The following is a 23,461-nucleotide window of genomic DNA, read 5'->3' as shown; positions in this document are numbered from 1 at the left end:
CAAATTTTTGCAGCTGTCAGGGGCCAAGACAGCTGTGAAAAGAGTGAGCTGGGTTGGGTTTTGCTTCCTGTACCACCCCAAAGCTTTGCCAGCATCAGTTTCTAGAAATTTTCCCACTAATCAAAGTACAAAGGGGAAAGAGTTGTATATATTTTTCACAGGACTGGAGAGCCCCAGGAGCTTAGCACTTAGGTATTTCTCATGCTTCAATGTGTACCTGAGTAGTTCAAAATGGGACTTGCTAGAGGAGTTCAAAATGGGACTGACTAGAGGTTAAGTCTGAAACACTAGAGTAGTTTTTTATAGATCCTCATATCTGGCCATAACTACCCTAAGCTGTGCCTAAATTGAAATGATCAACACCTGTTCTCTCTGCAGCGCTCTATCTGGGAGAGGAGCTTCAGATTTTCAATGTCTTCCGACGTGTCTTTAAAGTCTTATAATATTTCCTATAATTCCCATGCTAGATGGGCTCAGGTTGGCATGGTATTTTTTGGGAAAGCAAAGATGTAAAGGGTTGGGGAGGGTACAAAGCTACCAGGACTGGGTATGTATGTTGCCTAGAGCCCTGTTCAAAATGAGAATGTGGGATTTCTAATTTTAAAATATTAACTTTTTGATAAAGATAGCAGATCATGAAATTCATGCCTGGGTCCTCCTAATCATGGGGCTCAGTGTAACTACATAGGATACTTGCCTATAAAGCTATCCCTGTTCCCTGTTTAAACAGAGGCTATTAAATATTGTTGAGTCACAAATTCAAACTCTCCTTCATCTGAAAACTGGATAGGTTTAATGGTTGTTATATTATATGATTGATGATTACATATGACATAGTAGAATGCTGCAAAAATGGAAAATAAAAGCCACCCAATGACAGTAAAGAACCATTAGAGGACTTTACTAAGTTAGGAGCTAACTGCCTAGATACAGATGACCTCTGACCTTTGGTCAGTCTTTTGCAAGAATACTATTTCTGTGATCTTCATTGACTTCTCCTGATAAAGACCTGCATGTTTTTGACCAAAATTAACAGTCCATCTTGGCTTGTTGCCGCCTCAAATTTACTCACCAGATCAGTGCATGACTGCTGCTTTCAAACCACATGATTAGGTTGGAGCCTTCACTGGTTAATATTTATAAAATATACTTTGAAGATGAAATCTTTGGTGGATAGAGAAAACACTGGATGTAGGTAAAACAGAGAATTGTGAAGTCTGGGCTTCCTCTTAGAACTGCCACCATTATACAATGTGATCTTTGACAGATTTGTGATACTTTCCTTTTTGTGAAATAGCAAAAGTCAAAGAAAGAAGCTGTAATATCTGATGGGATTTTGCCTGGCTTTGGTACTGAATGCCTGGATTACCTGGGAAGAAAAGTGCTGCCTGTTTCATCTCTCTGCCCTTCTGTACCCTCCCCCTCCAACCCCACTTATCCACACCATGCTCTGAACATGATCCTTAGCAAAGAAGCACTTCATACTATAAAGAGAAGCATGTTTGAGAATATCTTGTCTGGGGTCAGCATTTCAATTTTATCTATGCACAGAAACCTATCTTACTAAAATCTAGAAAAAAAGCAGAGGTTAAAAAACTAAACATTACAATAGTTTCACAGATACATTTGGTTTCTAGGACAAGATGACTGATTTTATTATCATTTTCTATCCAGTTACTCTGATTCTGTGAAGGCCCTAGCTACAAGTAGGAGTTGTGAGGAAAGAAAGAAGCTGGTTCTTATTTTCTCCAGAACTTCTGAAAAGCACTTGTAGGACATCTAAGTCTCTAATTTCACATCAAGTATAACTATGGCCTGCTGAGAACGGACATAAGCCTTTGCTACAGTACCTTGAGAGCAGGGAGCTGAAGTAGTGTAAGCTGCTTCGGGCTTGGCTTGGGGCTCTAGCTTCAGCCCAAGTCTGAAACTGAGAACATCTCCATTAACTCCATAACCTGCTTCCTGGATAGGCTGTGGGCCTGCCTTAACCAACCCATCTTAGCAATTGTGTCCTTAGCAAAGGATGGGGTAGAGAAGGCATTTCTTCAGCTTCTGGCTTTTATCTGTGTCAGGCTGCCAGATGACCTTAATCATAATCAGTTTACTCTTAAAATGATCTGATTGCAGAAGCTTCTCAGGCATGGCTTGAGGTCTTATATTGACTTTGGCGCTTGGCTCTGGGACATTGGAGACCTGAATTGATTTCAAAGAGCCAAAAGAACTTAATAGGCTACCAAAAGCTTCAAACTAGCCAAGTCTCAGTCCAATTCAACATGCATTTACTAAGTCAATCACTCTGTGCCAGGCCATTATGAAGAACTGGGGTACAAAGTGTAATGAGGCCTAATCCCTGCTTTTTAGGACCTTGTAGCCTGTTTAAAAAGCCAGAGGCATAAACAGATGGTTTCAATACAATGTGATTAATGATAGGCTAGAGATGAGAACTACATGCCTTGAAAGCACTGGGGAGAAGCAACCAATCCAACCAAGGGGCATCAAAGAAGATTTCCTGTATGAGGGGTCATCAGGTAAAGTTCAAAGGAGTTAGATAGGGGGGAAATAGTGAGAAATAAATGCCAAAGAAAAAACAGCAAGAGCAAAGGCAAGGAGTATCTAAAAGCATTCTATGCTCAAGGAACTACTATTCAGGATTCTAAAGCTTTGAATTCAAGGTTTGTAGGAGTAGGAGGTGAAGCTGGAGAATAAGATGGATGACGGTCTACTCGTGGGAGTCTTGAGTGTTACATTAAGGACCCTAATTTACATTCTAAAGTTAGTAGGGAGAACTTTTAAGTACAGAATCAACCCAAAATACCTGCATAGCATAGAGATGGAATGGAAGAAAGAAGTTGCAAACATACGTCTAACAAGGTGTTAATATCCAGTATAAATAAAGAAGAGCTCAAATTACTCAATAGCAAATAAAAAATCAAATTAAAAATAGACCTTAATAACTTTTTCAAAAAAGACACACAAATGGACAACAGATACATGAAAAATGGTCAATACCACTAAACATCACAAAAATGCAAATCAAAACTACAATGCAATATTACCTCCCATCTGTTAGACTGGCTACTATCAAAAATTCAGAAGATAACTGCTGGTGAGGATGTAAAGAAAAGGGAACATATGCATACCATTGATAAGAATGAAAATTAGTATAGCCATTATGGAGAACAGTATAGAAGTTTCTCGAAAATTAAAATTAGAAGTACCATGTGATCCAGAAATCCCATTACTAAGTATATATCCAAAGGAAATGAAATCTGCAAGTCAAAGAGATACCTGTACTCCCATGATCATTGTAGCACTATTCACAATAGCCAAAAAATGGAAACAAAGTGTCCATCAAACTGATGAACTCATAAAGAATATGTGATACATATGCACAATACAGAGTAAAATTTCATTCATAGACAATGAAAGTCTATGATCTGCAACAAACTGAGTGGAACTGTAGATAATTATAAGTGACATAAGTCAGGTATAGAAAGGCAAATACCACGTCATCTCGCTTACATGTGGAATCTTAAAGGCTATTCTCATAGAAGCAAAGAATACTTACCAGAGGTGAGTAGGGAGAAGGGAGGGATGAGAAAAGGTTAGTCAATAGATGCAAAGTAAAAATAAGATAAGAGTATAAATTCTGATATTCTATAACACAGCAGGGTGACCATAGTTAACAATGTAATGTGTGTTTTAAAATATGTAGAAGATGGGTTTTTGATTTTTATTTGGAGGGAGTGCTTGATTTTTTGACTTTCTGAAACAAGGTATCACTATGTAGCCCAGGCTGGCCAGGAACTTGTGATAGGAATTTATGATTGTAATCCCCAATTCTGGGATTACAGATGAGTGCCATCAGATGCCTGGTTAGAAGATAGAATTTTGAATAGTCTCACTACAGACAAATGATGAATGTTTGAGGTGCTAAACATGTTAATTACCCTTATTTGATCACTGCATAGTATATACATGTATCAAAATGAACTTGGTACCCCATAAATATATGCGATTACTGTCTCAACTAAATTTTTTTAATTAAAAAAGAAAGATCCTTTGGAATCCCGTCAGTAGGCAAATGAATAAACAAATCTATATCACAGCTTTACCTGAAAGTGTAATGATCTTCCCAGAAGCCTATTGAATAAAGCTTGAATTAATTGGTTTAGCTCTCTATAAACTGCTGTAACCAACATTTTTATTCTCCACTCATTCTGTGTTCTAGTCATGCAAAATTCATTGTTCACCAATTTAAAGCCCATATCCCCAGTTGACCCCTTTCTTCTGCCCTTTTCTGGTGAACTGGATCATTCTTTAAGAACAAGATCAGTCATCATTTTCTCTAAGATACCTTTCCTGACTTCTGGCTACTCCCTCTCCTCTGTCTTTCCATAGTACTCTGTTCATGCCCTATAACCTTTATCACACAAGTGTTGTAATGTTTGTTTCCCCAACTATTCCCCACTTGGCTTGAGTTGCTTGAAAGCAAACCAAGATGCTTTATTTATTGCTACATCCTAAGCACTTCACATAGTCCACACTCAATAAATATTGATTGAAAGGATCTAAGAATCAAGTGGTTGAAATAGAGAGTTGAAAACAGTCATTTTGGTACTGAAGAAATTCAATTGCCATTTAGTAAGATGTAACAGAAAGAGCACCAATCACAAGTGAGGAGTGGGATATGAGACAGGATTTCGTATTCCAACATCCTGCTTTAGACTTACTACAGTCATTCTTTTCTATCTCTGGGCCTCAGAGTCCCAAGCTATATATTGGTCCAATTGACCTTCTAAAAGATTATCAATCTCTCCCATCCTAGATTTAATTTTCTAGGATTATGTCAGTCACGTGATCCTCATTCTTACTTCTAGAGGTAAACAGACACTATGCCAAGAGAATGTATAAAGCACTCACATCTAGAACTGCCAAGTTCCTGTGGTTGGTGACTACCACCAAAGGTATGCAAGATCGCCTCACCTGTAATGAAAACACAGATCATTCTGTCTCTAGCTCTAGCTCTGTATCTCTCTGTAATATATAAACATTTTTCTAATTTGAGTATCCAAAGAAAGAGTCAGTAGGTAGATTACAGGCATTTTGCACTGCATTGACTTGACTTTGCCTACCCCAAGAAAGCACTCACAAATGATGCCCTAAAATGAGCTTTGTAAACTAAATTCCATAGGGTAGACATTCATTTGTTTGTAATTTTTCATACCCAAAGAGATCTGCTCTCTGGTAGTCTCCGTTCTTGAAAAGGTAGTTATTATCCTGGATTTTGTTGTGAAGCCAAAGCCACAATGGTGTAAGCCAGGTAAGAAATAATGTGTGTGTGTGTGTGTGTGTGTGTGTGTGTGTGTGTGTGTGTGTGCAGGAATAAAGTATATTACCAGGACCTTTCTTATCTAGCTGGAAGCAAAGGAAAAAAGTTTAACATCCTCAAAAATGATGGCTAAGAGAAAATGTCAGCGAGTATTAATTTGTATGCTTTTTATTTACTGTGAAAGCAGGGCCTGAGTTGGTTTCTGACTCATTTCTTTCTACCTTCAAAGTTCTACAATCCTAATTCATTTTCCATTTCAAATTTGGAAAAAAGTTGTGTTGCCTGAGCCCCAAAGAAATTAGCTGCAGGAAAGGGACACTGAGGGGCAGGGTTTCATGGGAGATAAAATAGAGACAGTACAGAAGGGCCAATGTACAGTACAGAGTATGTTACATTTATATGTATAGAGATAGCATAAAAACCCACCAAATACTGTTTTCAAAACAGAGGATGGAGAGAGAGGGTTAAGGGAATGCAATAGAGAGGGTGAACTTGCTCAAAATATCCTATATGCATGTATGGAATTTTCATATGAACCCCCCTTGTACTGTTAATGAATCATAAATAAATACAAAAGAAATGAGTAGCAGGTTACCCAAAGAATGTGTGAAAATAAATAATAAAAATAATTTTAAATGATAGCAATTATATTATGTTTTACAGTTATAATTTTCTGTGTAAAAATCACCTTAATTGTTTCTTGAAATAACCATGTTCTGGTGAGTTTCAGGGCTTTTTCACATGCTATCCTCTTTGCTTGGACCATTCTGCCCATCTATTATCGCCTTGCCTACTAAGGCTTCAGATCTCAGCTCAATGGTCATTTTATTAAGGAAACTTTCCCTAGATTCACTACCCATTCCAAATCTCTATAATACACTCAAGGCACAGGTAAATTTCTTCGTTTCTTTATCATAATTGCAATTTCATATAAGTGAATGGCTATTTGGTTATTACATTTCTATAATTATAAAATTGTTGCTGAGAAATGCTTACCCTATAAATACTATATTTATACTATATGATAATATATTTATCAGCCCTCCTACTATCTGGGTAGAGGGAGCATGGCATACAATCAGATCTTACCAGTGTATTATGAACAAAAGTGATACGTGTCACTTCCCAGCCACAATAGTTAAAAAGCAGATACAGACTGGCATGGTTGCACTTGCCAGTAGTCACAGCTATTTGGGAAACAGACAGCAGACTCATTTGAACCCAAGTGCTCAAATCCAGCCCAGGCAACATGACAAGACCTTATCTGAAACAAAGCAAAACAAACAAGAAACAGAAAATGAACCTTCATTATCTTCTCTTTGTACTTTTCTTGCCTGGGCATAGAGACACCAGTTTCCAAACTTGATTATGTGTTAAAATCACCCAGGAAATTAACATTTTTGAACCTTCTGCTGCAGCTCAAGCCAATCAAATCTCTGGAAGTATAAACCTAGGTTTCAGTATTTTTTAACTCATTAGAAGATTTTAATGGGTATCCACATTTGAGGAAACATTACCTGAGAATGGCTTGTGGATCCCAAGAATACTGTGTGGAGAAATGTTGTCTACTGAGCAGAAAATGTATGTACTGGATCCTGATGAGAGCAAGAAATAAGCTTACATTAAATCACAGAAATTTTGGGAGGTGTTTGTTAGACCAGCTGGTTTTTCCTAACTAACATCCTCCCCTTGTGTCTCTAGCACCTACCACAGGGTGAGGCACATAGAAGGTGCATAATAAGTATTAATTAAAGAAGGGTGTTACCTTTCTCATCTTTATAGATGATATTCAAAGAGACTGAATAACTTAATCAGGGAAGTACAGTTAAAAAACAGCATTGTGAATTTGAGCCCAGGTCTTCTTGATTACACAATGGATATATTCTTCCACTGTATTCTGATGCCCATTTTTATAGTGAAAAAATGCATTTTTAGAATTAGCCAGCTGGACTCAGTTTAGATGATCCTAATTTTGTTGATAATCCAAAGTATCAAAATTAGGAGTCAGTCAAGCATGCCTTCCTCTATCCATCAGGCCTGATTAGAGTATAGGCCTTGGCCATATCAGTTGTAGAGCTTCTTCACAGCTAATGATCTGGTGCTCATTGACCTTGACATCCACACTGAACACAAACATGTTGTTGTCTTCTATCTTCTTTATGGCAGATTCAGTGGTCAGGGAGAACTTGATGATGCATAGCGGTCAATCTTGTTTCTTCTAACTATACACTTCCAAGGATATTTAGGCTACTTCTGGAGTTTCAATTTCCTGAGCCACCAGAAAGTGGGTGACATGCAGGGTTTCTTCTTTCTTTCTTTCTTTCTTTCTTTCTTTCTTTCTTCTTTCTTCCTCTTCTTCCTCTCTTTTTGTGACTATGGGCACCTTTCAGCACAGCTTTCTTAGCCTTCTATAAGGACATCTAATCACATTTACAAGAGTAAAGCCCTCATGACTCAATCATCTCCCAAAGGTCACACTGCCCAATGCTGTAGCACTGGAGATTAAATTTCAGCATAAATTATGGAAGTGACAAAATCATTCAAGCAGTAATGCCCATACTGTGAAAAAAGTATTGATTATATATTTCAAAAATATTTATTGAAAGTGTTCTACCTATCAGTCAGTACAAGGAAGTTATTTCTGACCTCTTTTGACAGTTGAGGAAACTAATGAAAAATTGTGAGATAAAACTATTTATTCAAGTTCACATAGCTAAAATATGACTGACCTAGAGATCCAAATCAGGTCTATCATTATACATTCAAAGCCTCTCTCTATTACATGCTATACTTCACTGAAAGTAAACATTAACTATTTGTTCATTGAAAAATAATAAATTGCATTTCCATTCATTTGAGAACAATCATGGTATATTATTAAGATCTTTATCAATATGACCAATAAACATTTATTGGAAATCAATTGTTTGCCAGATAAGAAAAACGTATATAAAATACAAATACTAATAGGCATATTCTACTAAGTGGCAAGTGAGTGTCAGAAGTAGCCCAGGCCTTCTGTGAAGACAAGAGTTTTGTGGATTGAAGTGGAATGAAAGATTTCACAGCAAAGGTGAAATTTGAAGTAAGCTTTGGAACACAGGCAAGATTTTAGTAAAAAGTATAGGGAGAGGATGAAGGAAATAAAGTGAGCAAAAGTATTTCAGGGTGTTGCGAAACCAGGTCAGGCATCATTGGTTTGGATCAACAGTAAGATACAAACTTTTGAAAAAAAAAATGTGGTAAGTGAAGACACAGCTGGTCTTGGGGATTGAAAGGTGATAGCGAGGTATGAGAGTGGGAGACCAAGTCCTTGAAATGAGTTACTAGAAGTTACAGCACTTTATAAACTGTAAAACACAATGAACATAGAAGTGATTCAAAATATAATTGTCAGTGTTATTGTTATTCTGCTACACAGTGATTTTAATTGAGTAGTGACCATTTCTATGAACTAAACAAAGGTATAACTTTTTCCCAGAAAGCCTTTGGAAATAAAATACACAAGTTGAAAACTCTTTCATCTCATGTAGCATGAGCCTATTGGAAGTTTGGAAGAGTCTGAATTAGCTAGTGAGTGACTTCAGGCACTATTAGTCTTTTGCACTTAACAAACTTCTTGGAGGAAATGGATTTTGGAAAGGTGAATTTTTATTAAGAAAAATAAAATAACATTTGACAGAATGAACCAGCAATATTAATAATTATCTTTCATTTTGCACAGCATTTTGAACCCTTTATTAACTTGCATGGACTCATTGTGTTTTCTCTCTAACTCTGGGAAATGAGAGGAACTGACTTTTCAATTCAATGGGGTGGCAGTCTTCAGGGAGTCTGCACAGCCAAAATGCCTGGGTTCAAAATACCATCTCTGCAACTTCCTACTATGAGATTTTAACAAGTCTCTGAACCTCAGAGAGAAAGAATAATTAATCCCTACTAGTTTGCAGAATTCTCATGAGGATTAAACAAAACAACTGATATCAAATATCAGTTCATTCTTGGTTCCCTAACATTATGCAGCATAGATTTGGGAGTCAGAGAAGATATATTATATTCCCAAGTAAAGTGAATTCATCATGCATTCAACAAGTTGCAATTGCATTCCCCCTAACTGTCAGTCTCAGTGCAAGAAGTCAGCAATACAGCAGTAAACAAAGAAAACATGACCCTAATTTTTGTACAATGTACAGGCTAGGAAGCCCATATTCACATGTCTTTCCAATTTTCTCTCCTCTTCCTCCTCTAAGGAAACCTGGTGTAAGGAAATTATCTGGTCAACTCATTTATATTGATGTATTAATGATGGAAGACTCAATGAATGAGCACTTCCAAGAAAAGAGGGCTTAGCCTTAAGACAAACAAATAGAGATCCAGTAGTGTAATTCTGGGCAGCATAAATAAAGCTTAGATTCCTCTGAAATCCCACCAGATGGATGAAAACTGATGCCACTATAGGAGACTTAATAATAGAACCATAAAATGTCAGAGCTAAATGATTTTTCAAATTACGTTCCTTAGAACACTAATCATTCTTACACTCTTCAAAGGAAGAGGATGGAGAAGTGATGGTTAATGTCCCTGGAAATCCTGCTTAGCAGTCTCAAAGCATAGACCTTTTTGTGGACCATTGTTAGGGTTTAGGGCAGACACAGATCTGCTGATACATTGAGAGAAAACCATCTCCAAATCTCATTAGTACAGTCCTCAGGCTGCATTAGTTGGCAAAAACTATACTTTCTGCCTCTATGGAAGTAAATGATTTATATGATTGCCTTCCTAGAAACCCAATTTGAAGGAAACTGTTCCTCACTTTCTCCAAAAAGGTCCTCTCCCATTCACATGCTGTGGGCTAAGATGTTCCTATGTGAGATCCTACTCCTGTTGAAGGATAGACATCTGACCCAAGCTTGTACTATTCAGCTCAGTTTGGCTTTTAACTCGATCTGTAGAGATGTTAACAATTGCCACTTTCTCCCATGTGAACCTCAAATGAAGAAAGTGGTCCATAGACAAAGAAGGAGCACATATGCCAAAAGAAGCAGAAACAATAGAGGAAGAGAGTCCTGACATCACTGAATCCCTCATTCTAATTATTTCCAAAGCCCAACGTAACTCTGGTTCTGTTAGACATCCCTAAATTCTAAAGTTATGAAATTTCTTTCCTTTTTTTTTGATTTAAGTAAGCTCAACTGGGCTTCTCTTATTACAATGAAAACTCCTAACTAGCTGATGGAATGGCTTAAGTAGTAGAGTGCCTGCCTAGAAAGTGTGACGCCCTGAGTTCAAACCCTTTACTATCAGCTGGGGGCATGGCTTGAGTAGTAGTGTGCCTGCATAGCAAACCCTGTACCATCAAAAAAAGAGGGATTCAAAACTCCTAATAAACTCCAATATTTACAAAATCAAAGGCAAGTCGTTGTTTGTATTTTATATTGTGTAGCTTTTATATTCACACAATCCTACTATTACAAGTAGGTTTTTCTGCTTTTATGTATATTATTTGTCACATGATTTACAAATGACAGAACTTGTAAGCAAGATACTGTTTACATAGTTAAGAGACCTGTAGAAACTGAGGCATACAGCAATACACACACCAATCGAAAATCATTATCAGAATACATATTTAGATATTAAGGTATTGTGATTTGGGGTCATTCATGAACTTTCTAGTGTCACCTCAAGGTAGGAGGCAGGGGGGTTGACTTTTGACTAGTGATTGTCACTGACAGAGATGGCGGTTTTTAAAAGTCAAATGTTTTCTCTAAACAAGTTACTAATAGAACCTAGGCCCAAAGCTGCTGCCATATCATTTGAGCGTTGCTGTTCTGATTTCAAGGTGGTCAAGACATCCATTTCATGCAATACGTCTTACAGTAGTTAAGAACACAAGCTGTGGAGTGAGACAGCATTTGAATCTTGAATCCATCATGTTCAAACTGCAAGCCAGTAATTCAAACTCTGTGAGCCCGTTTCCCAATCTGTGAAACGAGAATAAAAGTACCTTCTCAAGGGGGCAGATGCAGTCTGGGCTATAGGCTTTGGTGGTAGCAATATCTTCTGCCTCTGCCCATTGAGAGGCTGCAAAAGCAGCCATGTGGTGAGAGAGGTGCTATGGGAACATCCAGAGCCTAAGAAATTTTTAACCTAACTGCTGCTAGATCCCAGGAGCCTGAACCATAAGAGGTATCACTTGAACCTGCTGCCCTTCCAAGAAATTTAGGCCCTAGGTTTGGCTTATGTCAGCTAAAGTTCTCTGAAGAAGTCACACTGATATTAAAAATCCTGCAGACTGCTTGACCTTATCTAACTAGAACATCATAGTTGTAGGGAGATGGAATGTTGGTCTAGAGCCAAAATTATCTTGGACAATCTTAGGCCTTTTACTAGTCATTTACTTTCAACCTCTGTATTTGACCTAACATCCTGATGAATATTAGGTAAAAGCCTTAGATATTTATCACTAATCTAAGAATGATTTAAAATAACATCTGAAACCTATGGAAAAGATTCCCTTGCACTTCTGTAGCTCACCAACCTAATGTACTCACCAATGTATTGATTTATAAATTTCTTTGTTCTGTTGCTATGAAACTTCATGAAACCTCTTTAACAGAGGAACATACCATTTGGGGTGACTTGAATTCATGTTCCTGGGCCATGACTACTCATATTTGTCTTAGAATAACCTATTTTCTTATTTCCTTCAAAGCAGAGTTGTTATTTTACATTGATACTTAAGATCCTTCTAGCTCTGGTGGAGAGTGACCCAGAAGTGGGCCATTGAGGAACCAGAACTGGTAGCAATTAAAAGTGAAGTCAGAGAACTAAAGGCTAAAGGAGCTAAAGAGTGAGGTAGAGAAGCAGATGAATATAAATGAATATAAATTCACTTCTAGGCAATGCCATCCCAGTGATCATATCCTTTGAGGGAACAACGAAGGCTGTGTCACAATAGCAGAAGAGCTGGAAGCACACTTTCAGTGATTCAGTCACTCATGTTACCATACTCTGTGACAGATTTAAGGGCTATCCCAAAGAGTTTGCATACATAGAGTTCTCAGACAGGGTCAGTGAGGACTTCTCTGGCCTTGGAAGATAAGGAAGACAAATCAAAATGATCCACTGAGCTGGTGCAACAACCTGAAAAAGTTTCTATTAGGAGAGAGGGCAAAAAAAGAGAACAGGAGGAGAAAAAAAAGAAAAACAAAAAATGAGAGAAGAAAAAAGCTTTTCCAAATGAACTCATAGGAATAGATGGGGGGAAAAAAGCTTTGAAAATCCTAAAATGCTGAACATGTCCCAATTGTGTTGATTTTTCAATAAAATAAAAATGTATTCCACTAACATTGAAAATGACAAGTTTGGTTCATTTTATATTGTGAACTTCTTGAGATGTTTAACACATAGTAGGTACTATGACTTTTTGTGATGGTTTCTGTGCATTTTGACAATGAGGAAAGTCCCACACAGATCATATACAAATATCATTTAGGTGTCAGAACAATATAAGCCCAAAAGCCAGGTGCAGGTGTTCCAGTCTTGATTCTATCACTTACTACTTGTATGACCATGATCACACTTCTATATTCTCTGAGTTTCTCTTTCATCATCTGTAAAATAAGAGTAACAGTAGTACTTTTCTCACAGGATTGTTGCAAACATTAAGTGAGTTCATGCACATAAGCAGTTAGAATAATGGCTGAATACAGAGTAACCACTGTTTCTATTAAGTCAGTTAGTTCATCTGAGGATCTTAGAAGGATGTCTAGCACATAGTAAGTGTGTAATAAATTTCAGCTATTGTTATAGTTTGTCTTGTATGCTCTAAATAATAGAACTACAACCTATATATTTCTTTTCTTTTCTTTTTTGGGGAGTAGTACTGAGAAATTGAACTCAGGGCCTTACTCTTGCTAGGCAAGTACTCCACCACTTGAGTCACGACTCCTGCACTTTTTGCTTTTAGTTAGTTTTCAAATAGGGTCTCATGCTTTTGCCTGAAGCTGGCCTGGACTGTGATCCTGCTATTTACACCTCCCACATTGCTGGGATGACAGGCGCATACCCCCATGTCCAGCTTATTGATTGAAATGGGAGTCTTACTAACTTTTTGCCTCAGCTGGCCTCAAACTGTGATCCTCTCAATCTCTACTTCCAGAGTAGCTGAGATTTATAGATGTGAGCCATTGCACCATGGCTAGATATTTCTTGATCAGTCTCTTCCATTTCAATCTAATCACACAATCCAATTGCTCTTCCAAGATTATATCACTTTTGTGTCTATATCCCTGTCCTAGTTTCCTATCTGTGACAGAGCCAGCTTTTAACAACTTTGCAGACAAGTTTTCTGGGCACTGCCATAGCATACACAATTGCATTTTGGCCAGCATTGGAAAGCAGGTGACTAAGGAGTGGTGAAGTTGGATAGGAGACAAAGGGACTATTGCTGATAAGCCAGTATTTGATTGTTGTATTTGAATCTACTTTACTCCCACATTTAACTTTATTTAAGAAAGAAAATAGTCAGAATTGGTATTCCACGCATTTATAGGAGAATGTAATCAGTTTGGGTCTGCTGGAAAATACTATTTGCCTTTCTCTATGGCTTTCATCATCATAATTCAAAATACACAAGCTTGAATCAACTATCTAAATTAAGTAACATACTTTCAACTGACAAATAGAAGAGCACTGTTTGTGATTCATTAGATAAAGTTTGAGAATTCCTACTAATAACCCTACACTTTCCAAGATAGGAGAAAATGATGACTGTTCTTTTCATTGATTTACATTCCAACTCAGCTACAAATTAAAGAATTTTTTTTCTTATTTTTGGTGGCACTGGGATTTGAACTCAGGGCCTCACACTTGTTAAGCAGGTGCTCTTACTGCTTGAGTCACTCTGCCAGCTAAAGAAAGTTTTGATGTTCACAGATTGATTCATATTATTTTAAGTAGTCAGCTACCCTGGATCAGGTAGATCTGAGGGCACGGGGTCATTTTCTTAGGGGCTTGTGAAACATGTCATACTTCTCCAAGGGAGAGGCATGTCGAAGAAAGAAGTAGCAAAAGATTGTATGATTCCATTTGTAACATATCTCAATGCCACCCCTTTATGTCTTCACTTTCACCTTTTCCCAGAAGCAGTTGTGAGGAAACTGGACTACAGATAATTTGTCCCAATTTCAAAATAGAGCTAGTTCAACCACAACCAGTTTTCAGTTAACTGCAAATGATTTGTGTGTCTGGGACTGGGAGATCACTCAATGAGGTGGGTTAATCACTGGAAAGCGTGGTGTGGAAGAGAGAACTCTGACCAAGGAGAATGTGGGCTCCATATTTCTCTTTGTCTGAATAGCTAGATGACATTGGGAAACTCACTTCAGCTTTCGGAGGCTAATGTTCTTCTTATGGGCAATAGAGATAATAGTCCACACTTAAGTCCAGAAGTTGCTGTGAAGACTGGCTGAGTGGTTATATACAAATGTTCTTTTGTGCACCACATTGTTCTATATAAAGGTTCAGTGGTATTATTTGCTGCCAGGAAGCAAAGGTGCAGAGGTAGGACAAAGGTAGCCCCTTTTTGCTAATCCAAACAAGTAATATGGACAGATACTATATCACATGGACCTGCTTTGATTTCTCCAGAATACCCCATGTTTTTTGTTTGTTTGGTTGTTTGGTGTTTTGAAACAGGGTCTCCCTGTGTAGTCCAGGCTGGCCTCAAGCTCTGATTTTTCTGACTCTGCTTGCTGAGTGCTGGATTACAGGCATGCACCACCATGCCCAGCTGCAGAATACTCTGTTCCTAAAGGCCTATAGTAACTTATGTTATCTGATTAATGATTATTTTGCTTTTGGCAGCTATTGATTCCCTCCTCAGTACCAGGTGGAGCCAAAAAGAGTATGAGCCAAGATTTCTGTATGTTGCCATCTACAAACATTTTTGTTTCAGCAAAGAATGCTACCACGGACATTTCTAGAATAGACTTGGATAATGCCTTTATGCTGGTGAAGGGTATGATGTGAATGGGGAGAAAGAAGGGTCTTACAAAAAGGTTTCCAACTGTTGACCCCTGTTCATATGTTTTGAAATCTTTTAAGCAGTTAGTTTAACTTTTGGATCCCAATGCTGTCTCTGACACCTGAATTTGGGGTCAAATGTCCTTGGGCATTTTGACAAGTAAATACCACTGTATAGATAATACCAGTAAATAACTATAGCCTAATGCCCAAGAAGCAATATAACATTCTGTTTTCTGTAAAACAGGCCAGGTCCCAAGCTCTTTCTCTGCCTCAATATTGTATCTTTCAAATGGGAATAATAGGCCAGGGATGTATTTCAGTGTTGGAGTGTTTGCCTAGCATGTGTAAGGTCTTGCACTTGATCCCCAGCCCTGAAAAAAATAGAAATAATAACAATATTTTCCTTGGAGAACTATTGTAAGGAACACAAATAGTATACACATTATCACATAATAGGCAATTATAGTAATCTTTATCATACATTTTCTTTATATTCATTATTTTATTTGGTTTTTTTACAACAAATCATCAAGAAGGAAATTATTACTTCCATTTTACAGAAAGTAAAATGAAGTCCAAAGTGATGAAGAGATTAAGCTAGAGGTCACATGGTACATTAATCAGAGTAGAAAGTATTTGCATTTTTTTATCAAATATAACTGTAACATACTATTACAAAATGAATGCCTTGCTATGCCAAAGATTCACTAATGTCCTTGCTGATCTAATGTCTGGACTACATATTCTGAATGGACAAGACACATTGCAGTAGTTTCAAAGAGGCAACTGAGGTGCAATAAGTGATAAGAGATCAGTTGCCTTTTAATAGAACATCTAGGTTCATAGTACTGGTCCTGCCTCTTACAAGCTCCTGACCTTGGTAGAATTACTATTATTTCTGAGCCTCAATTGCCCCATCTACAAAAAGGGATAATTCTACTCAGCTGCTTTCACATGCAAAAGTAAGTAATTATCAATGGCCTGCAATGCCAATATAGCCAAGTGTATGCCTAGTAAATTATCATTAACAGCCAAACAGCAGAGGTGTGGACAAATCTCACACTTTCTTAAAACACTTCTATAATAATATGCTTGCATTTTACATTTTATTCCTATATTTTGGTTAAATGGAACATTTAGAATACTTAATTCCAGTGCCTACCCAAGTACCTGGCACAAAGCAGGAGTTTCCACCTATTTTTTGAACAAACAAAAACATGAATAAATGGCATTGAATGAAAGTGAGGGAATACTACCTGGTGGAGAAGGACTATCTATAACTTAGAATACATATCCAATGGTGTTAAGTGTTTTAAAAGAGATATGAGTAAAGTACTGCATGAATTAACTATCCTTTGAATATCTAGAAAAGCTTCCTAGAGAACTTGATTTTATATTGCTTTTTGAAAGATAAAATTGGATTTGGTCATGAAGGAAAATAGGAATAACTTCTCAGTAAAAGGAAACAATATGGCCCAAAGATAGTCAGGACATATGTTCAGAAAGAACCCAAGTGTGGCTGAAGAGGAGGATGGTTGGCAGGAGAAAAAAGTTGGAAAAGTGGCAGTGGAGAGAAATTGAGATCATATTGCGAAGGGTTTAAAAGCCTAGGCTATGGAACCTGGACTTGAACCTGCAGGCCACAGGGTAGCAGATTGGCAGCCTACAAACTGATTCTTGTCCACAAACATATTTGCAGAAGTTTGGCTGACATGATGTTTTTAAACCATCTGAATTAGCAGCCAAAAATTTAAAAATCAGGAGATTTCATGTTAAAATCTGAAGTGCTCTTGTTCTTGAGAATGATGGTACAACTGGAACACTGAAGCTATATTTCTACCTGACAGCAAACAGAGCTGAGTGGTGACTGTCTTCTCTACATGGGACATCTGCTCTCTAACTGGCCACAGTCTCTTCCACAATCTTTTGTCTCTCTAATACCAGGCTCTTTTCAATCATTTTTTGTTACTCAGAAAACATTTGGGCTTGAAAACCCTGATGTAGGCATTTGAAGATTATGGAGCAGAAGACCAATGCTATCAGAGTTGTTATTTTGGAAAGAACTCTCTGATTCCAATTTTGCTGAAAATAGCCCAGAAAAGGGGAGCCAGGGGAAAGGGGGAGTTAAAGCTGGAGCTCTGGAAAAGGCTAAGATAATATGTGGACTCTAACATTGAGGGATAAGAAGAAAATATGACAAAAGGAAATATTCCTTTATAACCCTTTAAGTGAAAGAAATAACAGATGCCCACAAATCAGAAGAGGGTAGAATTCTGAGGATTTTCTCATAAATCTCAATCCTCATCTCCAGCCCAGCTCAAACGCAGTTATTTACATGGCTTTTTACTCTCCTTCCTGGACCATGAATGAACTGCTCAAAGACAGGGTCCACAGTGTCATATGTATAAAGTAAATCCCAAGTGCTTAGCATAGAGCCTGTCAAATAATAACTGTTTAATAAATATTTGTTCAATGCATGAATTAGAAAAATTCTTTACTTTGCTTAGAAGTTGAAATAAAAGACTTTTTATATTCTTAAGCATGCTGAAACCACAGGGGTTTTTGCAAGTCCCCAAAGCCAAACTCCCAATTTGGAAATAGAATTTTAATTGTGTGGAAAAAAATCTGTTTGTTTATTCAACAGATATTTATTAAGCACAGTTATAGTTTGAGTATGAAATGTCCCTTCGGAAGTCTCATATATTGAAGGCTTGGTAATGCTATTTTGGGAGGGTCTGGAAGTTTTAGGAATTGGGGCCTAACTGAAGGAAGCAAATTATTGGAGATATTACTTGTGGACTATATCCTGTCCCTCTCTCTCCCCCTCTTCCCTCTCTCTCCCCTTTCCCCGCTCTTTTCTCTCTCTCTCTCTCTCTCTCTCTCTCTCTCTCTCTCTCTCTCTCTCTCGGCCACCATTAGGTGACCTTGCTCTTTTGCTCCTTCACATCCTCCCTGCTATGATGCTCTGCCTCACCACTGCCCAGAAACAACAGAGCAGGCCGACCATGGTCTGAAACCATAAGACAAAAATCTTTCCTCCATTTAAGTTGTTCTGTCAGATATTTTTTCACGGCAAGGAAAAGTCTGACTAAACAAGCAATGAACATGTACACCACCAGTCTGAGTCTTAAGGATCCAATGATGAACACAAACCATTCACATTTAGGTCTATAATTCATTCTGAGTTATATAGAGATATTCAGTTTTCTATATAGAATGTCCTACTCTATCTGTACCACTTGTTGAAAATATTATCCTTTGGATCTTTGTCAATTATCAATTGTCTATTTAAGTTTGTATTCAGGGTTCTTTTAGAAAATTTAATCTACTCTTAAGAAACTTATAGTCTGTGAGGAAAACAGATTGCAAGAAGTTCTCTGAAGGAGAAATACGGGGTGTTTTTAAAACACATTAAAGGTGGGGGTAGGGGACTTGAGCTAGCTTAGGAGGTCCAGGAAGTCTTTCTGGAACTGTCAGTATGTATAGGTATTCACCAGATTAATAGGGAGAAGAGAGAGAATGATGTATCAGCATTTCAGGTAGAAGGAATAACATATGCAAAGGCAGGAAGGACTATGCAGCATTTGAGGAACTGAATAAAGTTCAGGGTGAGTGAAGTTCAGAAAGCAGAAGGAAAAGGAGATGAGATGAGATCAGAGAGGTGGAGAGAGGCCAAATCATGTAGGGTGTGGTTAAAATTTTGGACTTTCATACTAAGAGCAATAACAGGCCAGTGACAGGATTTAAGTAGGGGAATGACTATGACCAAATTGAACTTTCTAAAAGAATCCTGTACACAAACATATATTGACAATTGGTAATTGATAAAGGAAGAAAGGCAATTATGTAGAGAAAGGATAGTCTTTTCAACAAATGGTGCTGAAAGAGTAGGACATTCTATATAGAAAACTGAATTAACTATATACAAAAATTAACTCAATGTATCATAGTTCTAAACATAAAATTAAAAACTATCTAACGTCTGGAAAACAACATAAAAGGAAATATTTGTGATCTTGCATTAGAAAAGTATTTCATGACAATTGATGCCAAAAGCATAATTGATAAGTGAACAAATTGATACATTGGACTTCATCAGAATTAAAAATATTTGCTTGGCAAAATATACTACTATGACAATGAAAGCAAACTGTAGACTGAAAAAAATATTCTCACTGGTGCTAGGAATGTAAGCTAATGCAACCACTATGGAAACCAGTACCAGAGTTGCTCAAAAACTAAAATAGACCTACCTCACAACCCTGCCATACCACTCTTGGACATATATCCCAAGCAATGTAAACCAATATACAAGAAAGAGACCTGCATACCCATGTTTATTGCAGCTCTTTTCACAATAATTAAACTTGTGGAATCAGACAAGGTGCCCAACAACTGATAAATGGATAACAAAAATAAGATATATATTTGCCATAGACTATTACTCAGCCAAAAAGAAAAATGAAATTATGTTATTTGCAGGAAAATAGATGGAAATGGATATCATCATATTAAGTGAGATAAGCCAAGCTCAAAAGACCAAATATCACAGGTTGTCAATCATTTGTGGACCCTTGACCTAAAAATGATGATGATGGGACATGAATATGAAAGGGGAGTTGTCTGGGGAAGCTAGTGGGAGGGGGAGGGAAAGGAAAGGATATTGAGGGGTGATTGTACACTGTATATATAGATATATATGTATATATGTGTGTGTGTATTGTACACTGTATATACATATATGTGTGTATATATGTATATATAGTGTATGTCTTATATATAGTATATGTCTTCATATACAATGTAACCCAACAAATACTGTTTGAAAAAAAGGGGCAAGAGGGAGAGAAAGAATGTAAATATAATGGAGAGGGTGAACTTGTCCACAGTACACTGTATGCAAGTATGGAATTATCACAATGAAATCTCCTCATATTATTAATGTATGCTAATTCAATAATATAATAAAACTAATTTTAAATGGTAAATATATACCTACCTTGTGACTCATGCATTACACTACCAAGTATTTATTTACTCAAGAGAAATTAAAGCACATGTTCATATAAAGATTTTTGTATGAACATTTATAACAACCCATCAGTGGCTTATGCCTGTAGTCCTAGGTACTGGGAAAGCAAAAATTGGGAAGATCCCAATAATTTGAGACCAATCCAGGCAAAACGTTAGCAAGACCCCATCTCAACCAATAAAAAACTGGGTGTGGCAGTACATGCCTATCATCCCAGCTACACGGAAGCCTAAATAGGAGGACCACTGTCCAGGCTAGCCTGGGCATAAATGCAAGACCTTATTTGAAAAATGCCTAAAGCAAAAAGGGCTGGAGGTATGCCTAGCAAGTGCAAGGCTCTAAGTTCAAATCCCAGTATCTACCTCCCCTGCCAAAAAAAAGAAAAAAGAACTCAAATATTTATGAACAAGTGAATGGATAAACATACTATGGGGACAGCACAATAATGGAAAGCTATTTAGTAATATAGAAAGAGTCACGTAGTGACGCACATAATAGCTTGGATGGATATTAAGGCATTGTGCTCAGTGAAAGATTTATAAGACACGTAAGACAAAAAGTACATATTGTATGATTCCATTGTTATAAAAATCTGGAAAATGAAAACTAATCTATATTGACAGAAAGCAGACCATTGGCTACCTGAGGGAGCCAATGTATAGTGTAGGAGAGGTTGAGGGAAGAAACAAAGAACCACAAAAGAAAATTTTGAGATAAATAATTTTACTACTTTGATTGGGTGATAATTTCATGTGTGTATGCATGTGTTATAATTTTCAAAAATTACCAATTTGGAAAATATGGGATAAGGAGAAAAGGGTAAGGAAGAATAATAGAGGGGGTAGACTGACTAAAGTACAATATATTTACAGGTAAAATACCAAGATAAAACCCCACTGACCAATGAATAGACACTTAGACAATGAAGGACAGGAAGTCTTGCCAAAGTCATTTTAAGAATGGGCGGGGGAAGACAGAGAACAATGGAGAGGATAATCCAAACCTGGGAATATTATATACATTTATGGGAATGTCACAATGAAATCCTCTGTACAATTATTATAAACTAATAGAAATGTTTAAAAATTTTGAAGTGTGTATGACTTTAATGTATGTAGTTTATCAGGTCAATTTTACCTTGATAAGACTGTTTAAGAAAATTCCTTGGCCCACTCAATGCAGAACTGTCTAGGGTAACATACGAGTGGAAAGAGAGAGACCATTTACAGTGGTCCAATTCGGAAATGACAGTGCCTCAAACTATGTTGGCAGCAGCACCATGAAGGGAAGTAAGCAGATTTGCGAGATATTTAGGAACTAAAACTCACAAGACTTTACAAACATATACCATTTTCCAAACCTCAGTTTATTCTGCTTTTCCAGGGCAAGGAGCTGGAGGAATTCCCAGTTGCAGAGAAATTTACCCTCCACTCCCCTGACTTGAAAGACCACCACTGATTCTATTGGACTGCTAAGTTGTCTCTTAATCTTCTTAAAAACAAGGACGAAGGACTGGAGGTGTGGCTCAAGTGGTAGAGCACCTGCTTTGTAAGCTTGAAGCCCTTAGTTCAAACCCCAGTACCACAAAAAAAAAGGAGGAAAATAAGATTTAAGATGGGGGATCAGGGTTCAAAATTTAAATAAAGTATGTGCCCCTAGTATGCTCACAATAGCAAGTAGTTAAACTTTTTTGATAATGATATAATTGTTGACAGTTTGTTCCACTTTTTAAAAAGTGAGCTTTGCAGGAAACCAGTGGCTCATGCCTGTAATCCTACCTAATCAGGAGGCAGAGATCAGGAGGATCACAGTTAAGCCAGCCAGGCCCAATACCCTATCTTAAAAAAAGCCCATCACAAAGAGCAGGTAGAGAGAATGGCTCAAGCAGTAACAGCACCTGTAAGCATGAGGCCCTGAGTTCAAACCCCCATACCACAATAACAAAAAAAGAAGTGACCTTTAGATTGCTTTCTTAGTAACAAATTTGTTCTTTATACATTATCTCTGTTAACTGCCACATCAACCTTTGAGGGTATCATTAGCTACAATATTCAATGAAGAAAACAAAAGACAATTTTGGTACTGTGGAAGCCACATAAACTTTGGTGCCCTTCAGACCTGGGTTTGAATATCTGTTAGGCTGCCATTTATTGAAACAAAAATTATATCTAACCTTAATTTTTCTCCTAACTTCCCTTCTCCCTCCTGCCATAGTAACCCCCTTCATTGTGGGTCTGTAGGCAAATAGTTTTCCTGGCTATGAGACCTAAGTTTATTAGATTCTACCAACCTGCTAGCTAACTCAATTTCCTTTGAGCAACACTAGTTAAAAGCTTTGGTGGGCTGGAGGTTGTGATGGCTATTCAAAGAAGGTTTTTAAAGTATCTTTGCATTTTGAGTATATATTTGTTTCCCATTACAACAGAGTATTGAGAATTAGCCAGGCCACAATTTGACATCTTATGAATAAGACTGCTTCTTTAATATGTGAACTTCCTCACCAAAAAAGAGGTATAATTAGAATATGCCCATACTGGGCTACAACCATTAAAATCTTAGAGATAATTTTTCACCTCCCCAAGTGAAAGAGTCCTCAGGCCTTTGTGTTCTGGAAGGCTCATTTATGGCCATTTCCCAAGTGCCCATGAGATTGATGAGTCTAGCTAAAATAGCAATGGTATGGAAGACTAGTTTAGGGTCTACTAATGTGGAACATAGAACAAATTATGTCCTTGCTTCAGCTTATTCATCTGTGAAAGAGAGCTGATCATGTCCACTCTTTTTTGCCTTTAGGTTTTAGTCAAGGTAAGTAAATGTACATAATGTCTCACTTTGCACAGAATAATGCTGCAATATTTCTTTATAGAAGCCTGTAAATGTGGAAGAGTTTTAAGTAAAAATTTCCATGTGCTTCTGAGACAGAAAGATCCTGCCCAGACCCACAGGTTTAAGGAATTTAATAGATAGGGAGCCCCAGGGTCTTTTCTGTAAGGAAACATTCCTTATAGGTCTACGTTCCATTTCCTCTACCTTTCTGTTCCCAGTTCCTCCTGCCTCTCTCTCTC

Source organism: Castor canadensis, chromosome X, assembly GCF_047511655.1.
Source record: "Castor canadensis chromosome X, mCasCan1.hap1v2, whole genome shotgun sequence".
Lineage (NCBI taxonomy): Eukaryota > Metazoa > Chordata > Mammalia > Rodentia > Castoridae > Castor > Castor canadensis.
This window is presented reverse-complemented; position numbering follows the sequence as displayed.